Below are 19,114 nucleotides of genomic sequence, written 5' to 3'. Positions count from 1 at the left end.
TCAGGTAATGAGTAATAGGTATTATTCTTTTTGAACCAGGTTGTCCCTTCTGTCCCTTCTAGTTTTTCCCTCCCATCTTCACCCACAATATAACCAGTTCATTTTCTACCTAGTGTCTAGTATCACTGCTGTATTTATTCATGCTGGTTCTACATTTTATGTACTCCCCCAAATACAAACTACTAAAAAATGAGACAAAAAGGAAAGAAAACAACAACAACAACAACAATAACAACTAAAAAAAAAACCCTTGCTTCCTTTTCTTGGAGTTCATTTAATAGAATACTACATTTTATAATCATTCATACATAGCTGTTAAGCCTTTGAAAACCACTTCAATACATATCCTATTTTGGCGTAAGAGTGTGACTGTCTAGAGTCATACATAATTTAACATTCCTGAGCATGTGTGCATATTATTAATCATTCTGTGTATTTACATGTAGATTTTTAGCTACATTCTAGTTACCACAAATGATGGAAAGCATGAAACCTATTTTTCTTTAGCTCTGACTTAATATACTTTTTTCCCCAAATCTTTTCATTCCCATATGAATGGTAAAATATAATTCTTCATACTCCTCTTCCAACACAAAGTTTCATGATATCTTCCTTTTCTCAATCCACGCAATTTATTGGTGCAATAAAACCTAACTACAAAACAATACCAAAAAATTCACAATAAAATTTTACTTATATACGTAAGACTATACTACATTATGAAGATATAATGAATTCATCATATCTTCTCTAGACTCATTCTCATCATCCTGGTGAATCAGCTTAAGCTATCCTTCTCAAATCACCAATTTAAAATATTTTTGTGTGCAGCTATTCCACATCCCTCTCAGCTTGTTCTTATGGTAGAAATAGGAGTCCAAAAGAAAAGTGCTTGTCCAGTGGTCTGGTTGGTCAAAAGAATTCATTAGGCAAACCCAGAAATAGTTTGGGAGGGAAAAGTCAAAGTTGGGGAACTCATCAGCAAAGAAATAGTCAAACCTGAGCACCTCTGGTTCATGCCTCTAATCCAACCCTACAAAGGATGTTGAGATTAGAAGACCAACGTTCTGAGCCAATACTTGAAATTCTCATCCCTAATTTATCAGGCTGATACTTGAATTTGAAATGTGGCTTAAGTTGTAGTGTCTGCTATGAGTGGAAAATATAGGAGAGAGCATAAAGAACTGAGTTAAATCCCCTGGCCTGATCGCTCCCAAATGAACTATCCATGTAATGAATCTGTCTATATTTGTATGTGCATATATATATATCTTTATATTCATACATGTATAAATTAAATTGACTATGAAATCACAATAACATTATGGAAGATGTGGATCTTTTATTCTAACATGGAAATTAATATTTTACATATGATTTTATTCTAACATGGAAATTAATATTTTACATATGGCAACAAAATACTTAAATATTATTTATTATAAAAATTGGTATTTTTCTAATAAATTCAAATTTTCTAGTTAATTTGAATTCTTCATTTTTTTCTTTGACACATTTCAGTCATCAGAAATCTGCAGCATTGTTTCTTCTTTCCATGTTTGTTTAGATCCTCAATTATTTCTACTTTTTATTATCCCATTAAATTTTCCATTGCATTATAATTATTCATTTTTAAAAAGTCTCAGGTCCTCTGCTTTGGACATTTACCTTCTCAACAAAGAATCAATGTTTACTTCTCAGAAATTATTCCTACATATTTCATGCATATTGTTACATTATTAATAAGGTTAATAATATTAATATTGTTATTAATTATAACATTAATTATTTATAATTAATTTTATAACTAATGTTACTACATTTTATTATACTATACATAACAGATGATGTTATAATCTAAATACATTATGTATTGTTCATCTATTATTGTTGTGGTCAGGTGTGTGGCCAAACTGACCATGGACTTGCACTACTGCTTAGTACCAAGTACACAAGGATATAAGCTGTTACCATGATGACTTTGGGCTATGTCAACCGCTTCTTGTTTAATTTATCTGAAACTTGAATACCTGTTTTGGATGAATGTAACCCCGGACAGTTTCCTGGTTTTAAGAATAGTATCTAAGATTGGAGCTAAACATTTCAGTTAGAATGGCCAGGATCAATAAATTTAATAACCACAGATGCTGGAGGGGATGTGGCCAGAAGGGATCACTACTACACTGTTGGTGGGAGTGCAAACTTCTTCAACCACTATGGAAAGCATTATGGTAGTTCCTCAAAAGACTAAACATAGAGCTCTCCTATGACCCAGCAATTCCACTACTTGGCATTTACCCAATCATCCAGAAACAAGGACATACTAAATCCACTAGCACAACGATGTTCATTGTAGCACTATTTACCATAGCAGAGATATGGAACCAACCCAGATGTCCCTCAGTTGATGAGTGGATCAACAAGATGTGGTATTTGTACACAATGAAATTCTATGCTGCTGTCAGAAAGAATGACATTGCTCCATCCACTTGTAAGGAAATTGAAAGACTTAGAAAAAATCATATTAAGTGAAGTAAGCCAGACTCAGAGGAACAGAGGCTCAATAGTTTCCCTCATTTGTCCTAATCACTAGAAACCTTGGGCTCTCCTAGCAGAGATTTACAATAGAACAAAATGTAGATTCATAAGGCCATATAGAATGATGCTAAATGAAAGGACCCCAGGATATAGAAACAAAATCCATATAATGAGTGATTCTTGTCCTTAATGTACTATGCTAGCTCTCATCTCTTTTGCTGTGCCTTGGTTATCTCATATTTTTACATATTTCTCCTGGTTATCTGATATATTGTATATATGCATATTTGGTTATTTGAAATCAGATAATGAAGGGAGGAAAACAAGATGAGGGGTTGGGGTGGAGGGAGGGAAATGGGGACGAAGACATGAGCAAGGGTATCAATGTATGTGAAGTAATGCACCATCTATCTGGCAAATATAATGTAACCCTTCTATTAATTACAATAAAATATATGAAAAAATAATAAAAAAATAAATATATATGCTATAACAACAACAAAAAAGACTGGAGCTAAAAAATAAATGGGTACAGTCTTAAGCTCAAAGCCTTAGGCTATAGTCTTAAGCTCACCTTAGGCTGCATTCTTGGGCTGGTGACTTAAAGTGTAGACCTCCTGACCTCATCTGTTTTTTGTCTATTTCTTTTTATTTTTTTCATATTTTTTATTGTAATTAATAGAAGGGTTACATTACATTCACCAGATAGCAGGTGCATTAATTCACATACATTGATACCCTTTTTCATGCCTTGATCCCCATTTCCCTCCCCCCCACCCCCACCCCTCATCTTGTTTTCCCCCCTTCCCTACCCAATTTCAAATAACCAAATACAAATATATCCAATATATCAGATAACAAAGTGAGATACTATGACAATACGAGATAACCAAGAGACAGGAAAAGACATGAGAGATAACATAATGCATTAAGGACAACAATCACTCATTATATGACTTTTGTTTCTATATCCTAGAAGTCCTTTCTTTTAGCGTCATACTATATGGCCTTATGTATCTAGGTTTTGCTCTATTGCAAATCTCTGCTAGGATATCCCAAAGTTTCTACTGATTATGACAAATGAGGGAAACCTTTGAACCTATGTTCTTTTCTAAGTCCTCACTCCCTAAATCAGGAATCCCTATTTGCTGCAGGCTGGCTCTGGCAAGGGACAGGGACTTGGCTTTGCCTGGGCTGGCTCAGAACTGCAGTTTTCATATCAATGAGTCCCACAAAAGGCCACTTTTCTCCAATTAAAGCAACAAGGTGTTCAACACAGAACTAGTCTCTAAGCATGATCTTACCTGGAACATGGTAAAGGCCAAAATTACATCTGAGTAAGGATCTTCTGACCTTCTCCATGGGCCTGTTGATAATTGCTATAAAATAACTTACAAGAGCAAGCTGAAATAGCAATTAAGCAATCATTTTGGTAGTCCTAATTTTCCTTTATTCTCTTTCTTGAAACAGTTAGGACAACTTCACTTCCAAATTTTGTTCAGAATCCCATTGCTAATTTTCTCTAAAACTTTTACTGATATTTGCTTAAATACTTAACACTTTAGACTTTATTTGTGTTTGAAGAACCCTTAAGGGCTCAAGGCACTCCCTTTGCCTCCAAACCTCCTTTTAGAAGAGGCATTTTTTTTTTTTTTGCAGTTTATGTTACTGGCTAGAGATCCAATAACAGCTTAAACTCAAATAAGTTTTTCCTTAATGCAAGAACTACAAATATCATCAGTGCACCAAAAGTCCAGACTTAGTTTCCTTCTTTTTCTAAAATACATCTCATTGCAAAGTAGCATGAAACCAGATCATAAGGAGATAAACCTTTAAACATTCTTTTTAAAACCCTTTTCCCCAATTTAATACATTTTAGGGGGCAGTTTGAGACGTACTAATCGCATCACCCACATTTTACCATAAGATTTTCAATGTCAGTCTGCAAGGAAAATGGATGAAGATGATCCACTCAGTCCATCTGACCAGGTTTAGATGAACAGTCTTTGTGCCAGCTTATCTTCTTTTACCATGCGTGGACCCTCAGGGCCTTTTCCACCACCGGAACCCAGAGCTGTACCTTTGCCAGTTCACGTCTCACCCCCAAAGATGGTCACACAGGACTATCTTAAGTTTTCCTGTCCTCTGTCTTGGCATTTGATTACCTAAACAGTTTTAAAAGACAGACAGGCAAACTTTCTGGCATTGATAAACAAATTCACCTTTAAATTTCTCATACTTATCTCCAAATTTTAACTCAAGGAAATAAATTCCAAATTCCTTAATGCCTCTGGGCTAAACAGGATATAATGTTTACAATGTAAAGAGCTCTATGCATTACAATACCAGATTTTTAAAAATGCAGATTTCTACTTTAGAAAGATTCCCCCCCCCTTTTTTTTTTTGCCAGTCCTTGGCCATGAACTCAGGGCCTGAACACTGTCCTTGGGCTTTCTCAAGGCTAGAGCTCTACCACTTGAGCCACAGCACCAATTCTGGCTTTTTTTTTTTTTCTATGTATGTGGTACCAAGGAATTCTATGTATAAGGTACCGGGTCCTCATGCATGCTAGGCAAGCAATCTACCACTAGGCTAAACTCCTGGCCCTAGAAAGATCCTTTTTTAGAAGTAGTTCCTCTTTAAAACACTGCAATAATCCTTTGAGGCATTGGAAACATTCAAACTTAATCATTTTCTTGAAGTTTAGACTTAGATTTACCCAATTACCTTTGTGTTTCAAATATAAACTTATCTATTGTTTTACAAAGCATGCTGACAATTTAACTTTGAACATGTTCACTCACACCCATTCACACACACATTCATACTCAAAGATCTTAAAAGTGTGCAAAATTAATATCGGCCGTACATTTTCCGGAAGTTTTAGTGTCAAGAGAATTTTGCCAATCTTACTCTTGTAGGTGACAACCAAGTCTTAAAGCAAAGATTTCTAACAAGGCAACTTAGCTGAAATTTATTTTTCCAGAGCTTGTTCCTGATGTCAAACATATTACTATAATAGTTTTTGCTGATGAAAGTTGGGTGGGAGTCTCAAACCTAGGGGAACTATGACTGAAGTCTGTGTCCTGCCACCAACTCTCTCCAGACTATCAATTCACCAGGTTGTTAGGAAAAAGAAAACTAGACTAAGCCTACAGCTGCCTTGTCTGATCTTCGCTTGCTTCAACTGCAGCCAAGTGGGAGGGGCCATACCAGGCCTGAGACCTATCCCAGGTGGGGCCAAACTTTTACTTCCCAGAAATATTCAAATAGATAAAAAAAAAAGATGTGTGTGCACGCGCACCCACACACACACACAGACCACAAGGATCCATATTTAGGACTGGCACAATTTCAAAGACAAAACCGGACAAGAAAAAATACCCAAGGAAAAACATGTAACAAGAACAAGACAGAGAAGCAGAGACTTTTAAGTATCTCTTAAACTTCTGATGGCATGCCTGGCCTTAAACTATCAGAGTTATGGAAAGACCATGGGCCCTGAACTCAGGGGGTGCCTCCCCTATGGAGATTTCTTTTCCCTGGTAGCTGGCCTAAGGTTCTCAAACAAAAGGGAAAGTAAAACCAGACATTGACAGTAATTCAGAACTCATAACAAGAAAATTGGACTCAATCAGTTACACTTAACACAAAACATGAACTCAGATGAATGTTCTCTTTAGATTTAGACATGTCTTGCCAATGGGACTCAAACCCACAAGTCCTCTCAGATGTGTCCTGTTATTGATCCCAAAAGGGGATCAAGGTGTCCCTTGACCAGCTAGGCCTTAGAAAGCTTACTGCATCCAGCTTTTCCTCTCTGTTTAGGCCCACAGTGCACTTTCTAGAGAAAAAAAAAAATACAGACATACAGGGGGGGTTGATTGACTTCTACTTACCTCCAGAGGCCTTTGCTTTTTACCCGGGCATCTTTCCCAAAAAAGGTTGTTAATAGGAGGGGTGGTAAAGGAAAATCACTGCTTATCCAATGGGTGAAGGGGAATAGAAAAAAAAACAACAATCCTTTATCTCAATAGCATACAAATTATTGGGATTTGATGAAAGGCTTGGGAGCCTTGGTTGGGTGGCCCCCATGGACTGAATACTTACTGCTAGGAGAGCATGAAGAAACCTGTATTTGAAACCTGTATTTGCCGGACCCTTTTGATTTCACAAAAAAGGGGAATTCTGAAGATGTTCTTGTATTAATTTTAGTAGCTCCAATTGTTTTTTCTGCCAATAGGCTACTGCTCCATCCATACAGGGTATGTGATTTCCAAATTAACTGTGGTCCCTAGAATTGGGGGAGTAGTTTTATGCTAATTTTCTCATAAATAGTGCAGTCATCATAGAATGTCACATCATCTATATCTTGTCTCTCCCTAGAGATTATTGGGCAGGTACTCTTTAAGAACAGCGGCTGAATGGCTCTGCCAGGGGAGAGGGCTTGCATCTAGGCTGCCTAAGCTCTGGAGGTGGTTCCTGCTGAGGAGTTTCTAGGAGAGGGGAACTTAAGGCCTGGGAGGAGATCTGAATTTCTGGCAAGGCATTGTTGTTGCCCCTGACCTCCACTTCATCATAAAAGGCCGCTTTCCTCTGTAAAAACTCTCTCCCTGAAAATATTGCCCCTATGATTGTCTTCCAATCCAGGGGGTTATTTAGGCCATTCTCAGAAATTGCCTTCCAGTATTGAAGTGGTTCAAGGCTGTGTGGTTCCCAGATCCAATCTGCCAGGGTGGATTGCTGTCTGAGGATAAAAGAAGCATGGGGGAGTGGCCCGGAGGGGGGAGGGGAGGATTACTGAGAAGAACTAAAGAAATGGAAAAACCTCCCATGCTCCTGGATTGGAAGAATCAACATTGTGAAAACGACAATCTTGCCAAGAGCTATCTACAAATTCAATGCAATACCCATCAACATCCCAATGTCATTCTTTAAAGACATAGAAGATGCAATCCAAAATTTCATATGGAATAATAAAAGACCCCGTATAGCAAAAACACTTCTTATCAGAAAGAACAGCGCTGGAGGAATTTCAATTCCAAACTTTAGACTCTATTACAGAGCTATAATTCTCAAAACAGCTTGGTACTGGCTCAGGAACAGGCCTGAAGACCAATGGAATAGAACTGAGGACCCAGATATTAAACCACAGACCTATGGCCACCTAATCTTTGACAAAGGAGCCAAAAAAATAGAATGGAAGAAAGACAGCCTCTTCAACAAGTGGTGCTGGCAGAACTGGTTAAGCACCTGCAGAAAACTAAAGTTGGATCCTTCTTTGTCACCTTGCACTAGAATTAACTCCAAATGGATAAAAGACCTGGAGGTAAAAGCTGACACACAGAAAACTCTACAGGAAGGAATAGGAGATACACTAGGCCTCCTTGGCACAGGTTGAAACTTTCTTAATAAGGACCAAGAATCACAACAAATCAGAGAAATGCTGGATAAGTGGGACTGCATTAAACTGCAGAGCTTTTGTATGGCAAAGGACATAGCTAGTAAACTAATCTGGAAGCCTACAGAGTGGGAGAAGATCTTCACCAACCAAACAATGGACAAAGGCCTCATATCTAAAATATATCAACAACTCAAAAAATTGAATCACTCCAAAACTAACCTCCAAAGTAACAACCATCCCATTAAAAAATGGGCCAAAGACTTAAAGAGAGTCTTCTCTGAAGAAGAAACAAAAATGGCTTATAGATACATGAAGAAATGCTCAACATCTCTGGTCATAAAAGAAATGCAAATCAAAACAACTCTAAGATTCCACCTCATTCCAGCTAGAATGGCCAGGATCAGGAAAAGGAATGACAACAGATGCTGGACGGGATGTGGCCAGGAGGGATCACTACTACACTGTTGAGAGTGCAAACTCGTTCGACCACTATGGAAAGCAGTGTGGCAGTGCCTCAAAAGGCTAAACATAGAACTCCCCTATGACCCAGAAATTCCACTACTTGGCATTTACCCAACCACCCAGAAACAAGGACATACTAAACCCACTAGCACAACAATGTTCATTGCAGCACTATTCACCATAGCAAAGATATGGAACCAACCTAAATGTCCCTCAGTTGATGAGTGGATCAACAAGTTGTGGTATTTGTACACAATGGAATTCTATGCTGCTGTCAGAAAGAATGACATCGCCCCATTTGGTAGGAAATGGAAAGACTTAGAAAAAATCATATTAAGTGCAGTAAGCCAGACTCAAAGGAACTTAGGCTCAATGGTTTCCCTCATTCGTCATAATCAGTAGAAACCTTGGGCTCTACTAGCAGTGATTTGCAATAGAGCAAAATCTTGATACATAAGGCCATATAATGTGAAGCTAATTGAAAGGACCTCCAGGATACTGAAACAAAAGCCATATAATGAATGATTGTTGTCCTTAATGTACTATGTTATTTCTCATCTCCTTTGCTGTCCCTTAGTTATCTCATATTGGTATAATATCTCACTTTGTTATCTGATATATTGAATTTATTTGTATTTGGATATTTGAAATTTGATAGGGAAGGGGGGAAAACCAAGACGGGTGGGAGGTGGGGGGGAGGGAAACGGGTACCAAGACATGTGAAAGGGTATCAATGTATGTGAATTAATGCACCTTCTATCTGGCAAATATTATGTAACCCTTTTACTAATTACAATAAAAACAAAACAAAACAAAAAAAGAAGCATGGGGGAGTGGCGCGGGGGGGGGGGGGGGCGGGGGGAGGATTACTGAGGGATGGGCTTCCCATCCCAGGAGATTCCTAAGGGCTTTTTTTTTTTTTTTTTTTTTTTTTGTTTCTTGCAATTTATTTATGGCAAACATTACACACTCCAAATCTCCAGCTCTCAGAAGTTCTTTGAGACAATGCCATCGCACTTGACCAATTGGAGAATGGAGTCATCTGAGTGCGCCCCACAGATTGCATACATCTTAAACTGGCCATTAAGCCTACTTGTGGCCTTGTCGACCTTGGCCACATTTACCTGGATGGAGGCGTGGTCCTTGGCTCCTATGATGAGATTGCTGGCGGAGCACTTCTGCTGCATGTACAGGTCCACGAACTCGCCATATTCATTCTGCATATCGAAGCCACACCTGCTGCTGCCTTGGAGTCGAGCTCGAGTGCAGAAAGTCCTAAGTCCTCACTCCCTAAATCAGGAATCCCCACTTGCTGCCATCTGGCTCCGGCATATTATATACCTATATTTTATAATATATAATATGCTGCATTTAATATTGAATAATTATATATGTATTATATATTCTGTATCTGAAATTATATTTGTGTTAAATATTTTATAAAATAAGGATATGTATTTTCATAGCATGCCTACATAATACCATCTAAAACAAATCTTAATAAATTTGGTTTTCTGATCCTTTGTGTGTGTGTGTGTGTGTGTGTGTGTGTGTGTGTGTGTGTCTGTATCTGTGTGTTTGTGTGTTGCAATCCTGGGACTTGAACTAAGGTTCTGGGCCCTGTCCGTGATCTTCATTTTGCTCAAATCTTGTGCTCTACCATTTCAGACACAGCTCCCTTTAAAACTGTCTGAGTAGTGCGGGGAGCTGTGGCTCATGCATGTAATCCTAGCTACTTAGGAGGCTGAGATCTGAGGATCAAGGTTCAAAGCCCACCCTGGCACAAAAGAACATGAGACTCTTATCTCCAATTAACCCCTAGAAAATGGGAAGTGAGGCTTGGCTTAAGAGTAGAGCCACCTGTAGCCTTGAACTGAAGAGCTCGGGGACAGTGCCCAGGCCGAGTTTAAGCCCCATGACCAACCAAAAATAAATAAATAAATAACTGCATGGGTAGTTTATTGGAGTAACCGTCTCACAGGCTCTCCTGCCTAGGCTTGCTTCCAATCTCAGTCCTCAGATCTCAGCTTACTGAGTAGGTTGAATTAAAAGCATAATCCCCCAGTTCCTAACAATTTTGTAGTTCTTAATCTGATGATAAGATATGCTTATTTCAGTTGATAGTAACCATTATTTAAAAGTTATTTTTAGAGTATGACCATCATATTACCTTACTAAAACTTCAGCACAGAACATATATATCTGAAGGATGTTCTGAATTATTAAGAAGTGAATATCAAAAGGTGACAAAAGTAGAAAGCAATCACATATGCTGTTAATAGATGATAACATAGGAGATGTCCCTAAGGTTCATCTTAACAGAACAGCCCAACTTGGTTTGTTCTTAAGGTATTTGTGTTCATGTCTGATACACCAAGACTGGACTATAGGTTCAACTAAACTTATTTTTTTACAAACAGAAATTATTACATGAACCCATTCTGAATCTTTTCAGATGATAATATAGCTGGATAATTCAAGAAAATAAATATCACTGTGGGCTTTCACAGTTATTGATAAGAGAAATTCTTAGTTATTCCTTTCATTTAATCAGAAAAGTTTTAGGACTTAGTATTGTCAGAATTTAATCAAAACAGCTTGGCTATTTCAATACCATGCAAGATCTCAGAAGTGAGTATATAAATAGGTCTGCTTCCTTTCTTGTCTGTCCTTTGGATCATGAAGTTCCATCATTTCATGAGCAGCCTGTGATTTTTGCACTGTATGACCTATTTTGGGCTGAATTTCCCAGTATGATTTCCAATGTCCATTGTCTCATACCTTGTTAAAGTTGTGAAGATGGTTCAGGAATGGTTAGCATGTACCAACAGAAATTGGGTGATATACTATCAAAGTAGGGCCTGTATAAAAGTGGGGTAGACAAATGAAGGGGATATGAAGAAAAGGGCCCACTTATTGTAATGTACTGTAAAATCAAGAAAAGGAAAGGAAATGGTGAGTCTAAGAGGGATGAGAATGATGAAGGGAGTAAAACTTTCTGAGATGCATTGTATTCATATGCTGCTTGGTTAATGGCACCTCCTCTGTACAACTACTTAAAAACAAAATGACCCTTATGTAGAGATCAAGCTTGTCCATGCTGTTTTCTGGACTTTCACCTTAAAAGGAAACCTGCTTCCTGCTATGAATGTGTATCATTGTTCTCTTTCCCTTGGCTTTTTAGATCTATGAATTTATATACTTTCTGATATAATAACCACTAGGAATATTTAACTATTAAGCAATTGATGTTTTATTCTAAGCAATCAGTATTAAACATTTGAAATGATTTCCTAGGCATGGAATTGGGTATGATTTACAGTAAATGTACTTCATAGTGTAAATTTTTCACACACTGTTCATCAATAAAATGGGAAATCTGAATGCCAATTGTGTTCAGTATATGAGTTTATTAAAATATATTAATGTAACCTTTATTTGTTTGCTCCCATAGGGAAGTCCATACTGACATAAAAATTAATGTTTTTACTCTTCTGCAATCCAAAAGTGTAAATGAAAATGCTGGTAAGCTTAGTCATAAACTGTTTTCTCTGATAGGTTTGTAGATGGCTGCCTATGTCTGTGCATGTCTTAATCAATTTAAACTATAAGGATATCATTCTTGTTAGACTCAATTCAAAGCTTCTCATTTGCCTTTCATAAAATATAGGTCCATACTAATGTACTAGCTATTATGACATAGAATATTAATTTTGAATGACATTGTTCAGCTAATAACATAAACTTGTAGTCAATGAAATTAAGTTATAAAACAACCCAAAGAAAAGTGGAGAGAGTATATATATTTTACACATACCAGAGATATGATGAGCATCAATTTACAGCAGGATAAGTAATCACTGCAATAATTTACCACACAGGGTTTCACCTTGTGTGACTCCTGCACAGCCAAAAGAAAAAGGCAAAATCCAATGTGACAAGGAATTGCAGGATATGTACAGACACTCTACAACAACTGCTGTGAAGAGATGGAACTTAGAGATGGGAGATATCAAAGAAAACTAGTTAATGACACTTGATTTGGAGTGCAAAGAAAAGCACTTAATTAAGAGCCAATTGTGGACTCTAGATAGTTTAATCATTGATGTAAACAAGAAATAATTCAGTGCTGTCTGCCTGTGAAATTCTAATCCCACTGCTTTAGATTATTAAAATGTAACAGGCATTTATTTTACACTGAATGGAAGTAGCTACAATCACAGACATTGGAATCCTTAGTCTATGAACTAAGTGGTATGGAATATTTGCACAAGGATTTACACACAATGCTTCCTTATGCTTGTGTTTGTTTTTCATTAATTATGTAAGGTTCGCTAAAACCACCTAAATCCTAAGGTGCTTCATTCTTCATTCCAATTTTTTATGTTTATGCATGAGGCACACATGAGTAAGCTTGATTCTAAAGGAAGCAATTAATTCAATCTTTAGTGAACCAGAGAACACCTTCCTCCAAATGTCTTCTGTCTATGCTATTGCTCATTATTATCCTATCAAAATTTGTTGTAAATTGCATTTTATTAGTATACACAAAGCTATTTGTATTGGTGAGTGTCTAAAGCAACTTTCAAAACAAGGTGAACTATGTTTCTAAAAATAATTTTTTTTCAGTACTATTCTTTTTGTCCATGGCTTAAATAATAAGAAATGTTTTAAATTTTTCTAAATTATATGCCTTACTTAGTATGTCAGATTGTTAACTATAAATATATGATAGATTACATTATTATTTTCTTTAAAGTCTAGATGGATATTGCAAGGAGATGAATTTTATCCTTTAATATATCAGTATTTGACTATGTTTTCAATTATTAAAGCAAAACGAGATCTTAGCCTCTGTAATAACCAAATCTGTTATTCTTAAGTAATATTTGGACCCAGCTATGTCTGATTATACAGCAAAGTCAACATGAAGCTGAAATAAGAGGTTTATTTACAAGCCAAGGAGAGAGGTCTCAGAATAAGACCAACCCTGCTAACTTTGTGGGTTAGACTTCTATTCCCTGGATCAATGGGGAAATTAATCTCAATTAATTTAGTTTGCTTGTTAGACTTTCGTCATCATGACTAAATATCCTAGACAAACAATTTGAAGGAGGAAGAATATATTTTAGTTCATAATTTTAATTGTTTGAATCTGCAGTATTGACCTTGTTAATTCTGGGCCTTGGTGAAGCAGAAGATGTGGAGCAGGAACATAATTCCAAGGATATTTACCTCATGGTGGGTAAGAATTGGAGAATATGTTTAAGACTGAGTATAACCCGCAAAACCATGGTTCTAGTGACCTATTTTCTGCAGCTAGACACTACTTCCTAAATGTTCCAAAACCTAGTTAATGCGGACATCTTGCAGTGAGAGACAAAATAAGCCTCTGTAGGGCATTACATTGCTATCCTATGCAATCACTGTCATATGTTCTATGACAGTCATCCTTAATGAACACAGAAACATTTCAAGAGTTTAGAGCAATATACATAGAAAAACACATCTATACCCACACACACAAATACACATATTTCATAAATATGAATCAACTATCTTTTAATTCTATTGATGGTAAAATAGCATATGTGTTATTTATTTATAGTAACTTACATACTCATGCCCTTTTCTAAGGTACCCTAAACCTTGATTAGTCATTGTGAATTAAGAAGCCAGTGAGACTTCTATAAAACCTGGATAACATTAAATATTTTATTTGGTCTCTGGATAATTTGAACTTGGAAACAAATTAATTTACTTGCCAGCTTACAAAAATGTCTTAACATGATACTCAGAAATATGTGAAAAGGTAGCAAAAGTTGCAAAGCCAATAGGAAAAAAAAAACAGTCCATAAACCAAGAAAGCAACAGAAAACAACATAAGTGTTTGGTAATCATTAAAGAACACAAAAATAAAGAAGAGGAGGAAGGAGAGAAGGAAAGGGAGGAAGTAAAATATGAGTAAAGGTAAATGGTGAGAAGATAGGAAAAGTTTACCATGCACAATTTAAGATATTCTATTATTAGTCTAACAAAACAGTATTACCCAAGAGACTACAAAATATTCTAGTCTGAGAGAATTGGTCGTTTTAAATGTGATGAACTGTTTTTGTTTCATGTGGGTTTTTGAACCAGATGTCATTTGTTTCTAAGGAAATTTAAAACAAATTTAGGAAGAGAAACACTTAACAAGCAGACTCATCTATTTAAAAACAGGTTCAGTATTAATAATACATGGATGTTAAAGATCATCACCCACGTATATTGTGCAAATCCAGATGAAAGTACAGACTTGTCACTTTGATCTTAACAGAAGGGAGAAATGTCATGCTGATCAGTCTCCAGCTCCTTCTTGGGGAAAAAATGTCTCTTAGTCTGTGGAAGGAAGCAATCTATTTACTGCCTCTGTAATCCTCAGATTATATGACACCTGCAGTTGTCCTTGGGCTGATATAATTAAATGCATACTTAGAAACACATCATATAAATTCATGATGCTGATAACTGTTCCTTTTTGATGTGCATCAAGAACACCTAAAGACGTTCCCTTAAAAATCATGCAAATACTTCCAGTGTTTTGTGCTGAGTATAAGAAATGTGACATTTTAACAGAAAATTTGCTTTTTCCCTCAAGGAGGTGATAAATGTTTTCATGTGCATTAGTTAATAGATAAAGCTCTAATTTTCATTAGATTAGATGACAATATCAATAATAGACATGTATATGTTTATAATTCATTATTACTAAATAATTTATGCATCACATTTGCCCTATGATATAAATAAAATTCTTTGATACATAAAGTGCATGAAAAGATTGGTCTTACAGGCAAACAAATCAAAAGAAATAAGAGCTAGGTGAGTAAACCTGCTATATTCTGTTGAGAGCAGAGGGATTATAGAGAGAACTTCAATCAGCCTGAGAGTTATGCAGCTGAAAAGCAGCTAGCTAGTACTCATGATCAGAAGCCAGGCCCCACACTGAATGCCGAGGCCACAGTCAGGTCTGTGTACACTGGGAGAGCAGCTTTCTAGGTTCTAGTCCCTGAGTGATTTCAAAATGATTGTGGGCTCCAGCTTCTAGTGATAAATAAGGTGGGATTCTAGGGGAGGATGTTCTGATTGCCTGGAAAGGTGTGAATACTCAGGAATCTGTAAAAGAACCAGCAGTCAAGATCTCATAATGATGAAAAATGAGAGGAAATAGAGCAAAGATTATAATTAAGTTATGGGATTCAGAGTCAGGAGAATCACAGTTCAAATAACAGTGGAGATAAAGTCTGAGAAAAGGAGAAAACAAAACATGCTAGAGAATTGTAGGCAGCATGGCATTTTATGATTTTTTAATTTATGTGTACTAATTTTACATATCAAAGAGGTATCATATGACAGACACAAGTATAAAATACCTAATGATTAAATCATGGTAATTCGCATTTCCACCTCCTTAAGCATTTATTGTGTGTGCGTGGGGGGGAGACTTTCAAAACTCCTTTTCTTATTGTTAACTATGAAATATTCAATAAAATATTATTTTAATTAAAAAAGGGAAAGATTGGTCTTAGATGTCATAGTTATATTCTCAAACATACAAATAGTTTATTATAACTTTTTTTATTAAGAGGTCTTCTCAGCTAGATGTGAATTATGATTAGTACCTTGCTCTTAGTAACAACTTAAATATTCAGATAATATTGTACACATGATGTAAATTTTTAATCAAAGTGTGCATTTTGATGAGTTCTCACATATAATTTAAAAAGAAAGGTCCCAGATATATCAATAAATTATTTTTTTAAAATCTTTATTAGGTGAATGAATGTTAGAAAAAGTGACTCAGAATGATGTGCTCAGTTTTTAAGACGAATATATGTATAAACAGAGTTTTTTCTACGAGTTATTTCTGCTTTCTACTTTGAAATCAGAACCCTGAATTTATCAATAAATAGAGATATTAATTGATTTTCCAAACATTCTAAATCCAATCCTTTTTGTAATTTTCATAACTTTCTTACCACCCCTTATAATTACAGATATCCAATCTATTGTGTTCTAAACTATAGTTTATAAAACTAAAATGCTTATGTGTTTCAAGACATATAAGCTTCTCAATTAATAAAAGAAGGAGGAAGAAGTGATAGAAGAAGAGGAAGAAGAAGGGTGAAGATGAAAGAAATTAACAAAACAAAGAAACCAAGAAAGAAACAAAGAAATTTAAGAAGGAGATACTAGAAAACCACTTAGATCCATATATTTTATGATCTGTTTGGGAAATGTGCTTGGAGAAGCCAAGTACATTTGAAAGTTCTCATAAGACAATAGTTCTTACCCATTGGGACCTAAAGCTACTTTGGAATTTCTGATAATTTCCACAATGATGGAAATCAAACTATTTCTCCCTAAAAACATTTAAAAGATTATTGAACTCAAGACACTGAGTACAGAATCTTTTTGCCTTTTGTCTCTCCCTAAATGGAAGAAAGAGATTTATAAAGAAAAAAGAAAGGTCTTTCTTGTCTTTCCTTTTCCTGTCCAAAAGTAGGAGATCATTTCTTACCCACAATGCTTGTTTATCAACTTAGAGATGAGAATAAAAATAGAATCCAGAACCAGACTTACTTCCTCCCTATTTTTTTACCCTGACCTTTCTCTAACATGTGTGATTTTTCATGACAGATCTTAGTATTTAAGCTAAGACACTAAGCAACAGCCATAAGTTAATTTAAACTTCTCATGAACTGTAAAGCACAGATTCATAAACTTGTTTTATTTTAATTATTAAATTGCTTGTTTCAGAGCTTTGTCTATGCTATGAAGTTAAAAATAATAAAAGGAGTTCATAGAAGTTGAAAAATATTAAAAGGAATATTCTACATTTTCTACTATTGAGATAATTTTGGTTATTGATCTACACTTGATAGATTTGAGGTTAATTTCATTTAATTTTTTCTTACATATATAGCACATTAAAACAGGGCATTATATAAATTGTAGTTATATAAATAAGTAAGGAATTTCCCTTTGTAGCACAGTAGGCAGTGTCAGTCTCATAAATATATAAGGTGCTTCAATATTGGAAGCACATTCTGTATGAGAAAATTTAGATTAAAAATGAACAATTTTGTAGTATTCTTTCTTTTGTTAATATGAAATTCAATGAAGGTATTAAGTTCAAAGCAATATATGAAACACTTATTTTGGGTTATCCTAAACATGTGATTATAAATTATTTCAATGGCAATACTTTATTTTATTAGGTCACAGTATTAAGTAAATAAGAAGAGGGTTAATGCAAAATTTAAGTTACCAGAATTTCTGCTAAATCCCTATTAGAACTCCTCCTGAACAAGTCAAATCAGACTACCTAAAATTTTCAACCATTTCCTTTAGATCTTCTAACTCAACTGGAACTGGAAAAATAATCCTACCTCCCTAGGGTATTCATTTCCAGTGGTATACCTGGAAGAATTTTGCCTCTTGTTACATGAGCAGGTAGTTCATGCCTGTCATCATAGGAAGCTGAGATCACAGGATAACAGTTTAATGTCAGCCAGGTAGGAAAGTCCATGAGACTCAACTCCAGTTAACCACCAAAAAGTCAAAAGTGAAGCTGTGAACTCAAGTGTTAAGGTTCTAGTCTTGAACAGAAAAGCTCAAGACAGCTTTGCTCAGACCCTGAATTCAGCCTCAAACTGCTTTCTGTTCATATGTGTCACTAATGGAAAATACACTTGTGTGTTCGATTTGCTGTCAAAGCTCAATTTCCTAATGTTTTAAACAATCAGGCTTCTGAAAAGTCTATTATCTAATCATGGGTTCTGTGGTCTTTCTATATCTGTTGGGTATCTAGTATAACCTTGAAAACATAGTGTATATATTGTGAGCTGGATTATTTGAGGACTTTATTAATATTTCAGAAATTAAGGATAAACTAGTAAAAATACATTTTTATATGTAAAAAGCATTAGCAACATTTCTCTCTTGCAATGCACAGTGTGTAAGCATATACCCTTATCTTTAGATACATGTCCATTTCTTAGTTCTTTGATCTGTACTATGTCTTTTGAATTTAGAACTGCATATGTACATAAAATGAAGTTGAGAAGGAGTAAAAGTCATAAACATAATTCCCCAGCTTCCATGATGACCACTGTCCTTCTAATCAAAGGCAATCTACCTCAAAGACAATTTTAGGGAATCTTTTGTCTCAAAGTCTCAATAGTTATCTGAAGTCATCTTATGATCAGCTTATATGAGCAATGTGTTCGCAAAGGTGTTTCTTTCAGATCTGTGACCTTTGTTCCTGAATTCCTGTGAAATCTTTAGATTGTTTTGGCCCAGGCATACTGATCAATAAATACTTGAAATTCAGTAACTCATGAATGATTTTGTACCCTACCACAGATATTTTCACTGATTTACAGATTCAATTTATTTATCACCCAAAGAATTTTTTAAAATATCAGGTTTTCTATTGCAATTGACACAATTAAAGTGATCGTATTTTCTAATTAGATTAAAAAATTAAAAATTATTTTGGAGCTATCCTAGGACTTCTGACTTATTGGTTATTTAACCATTTGAAACCCATGTGAGTTGCATCTGAAATGTAGAAAATAAATTATTTTCAAATAATCTTTGAATAAAGAAGTCTTAATTATTAGTATTTAATATTTTATTATTGCCTATCAAGATAGTAAATGACCT

At 35.5% G+C, this 19,114-nt stretch overlaps 1 pseudogene; it reads right to left on the bottom strand.

The window, feature by feature from the left end:
* Positions 1-9,329: 9,329 nt before the first annotated feature.
* Positions 9,330-9,746, bottom strand: LOC150057617 (small ribosomal subunit protein eS21 pseudogene; annotated as a pseudogene).
* Between the last annotated feature and the right edge of the window lie 9,368 nt (positions 9,747-19,114).

The sequence above is a fragment of the Megascapheus bottae genome, chromosome 10 (assembly GCF_031878675.1).
Source record: "Megascapheus bottae isolate mThoBot1 chromosome 10, mThoBot2.hap1, whole genome shotgun sequence".
NCBI lineage: Eukaryota > Metazoa > Chordata > Mammalia > Rodentia > Geomyidae > Megascapheus > Megascapheus bottae.
This window is presented reverse-complemented; position numbering and strand designations above follow the sequence as displayed.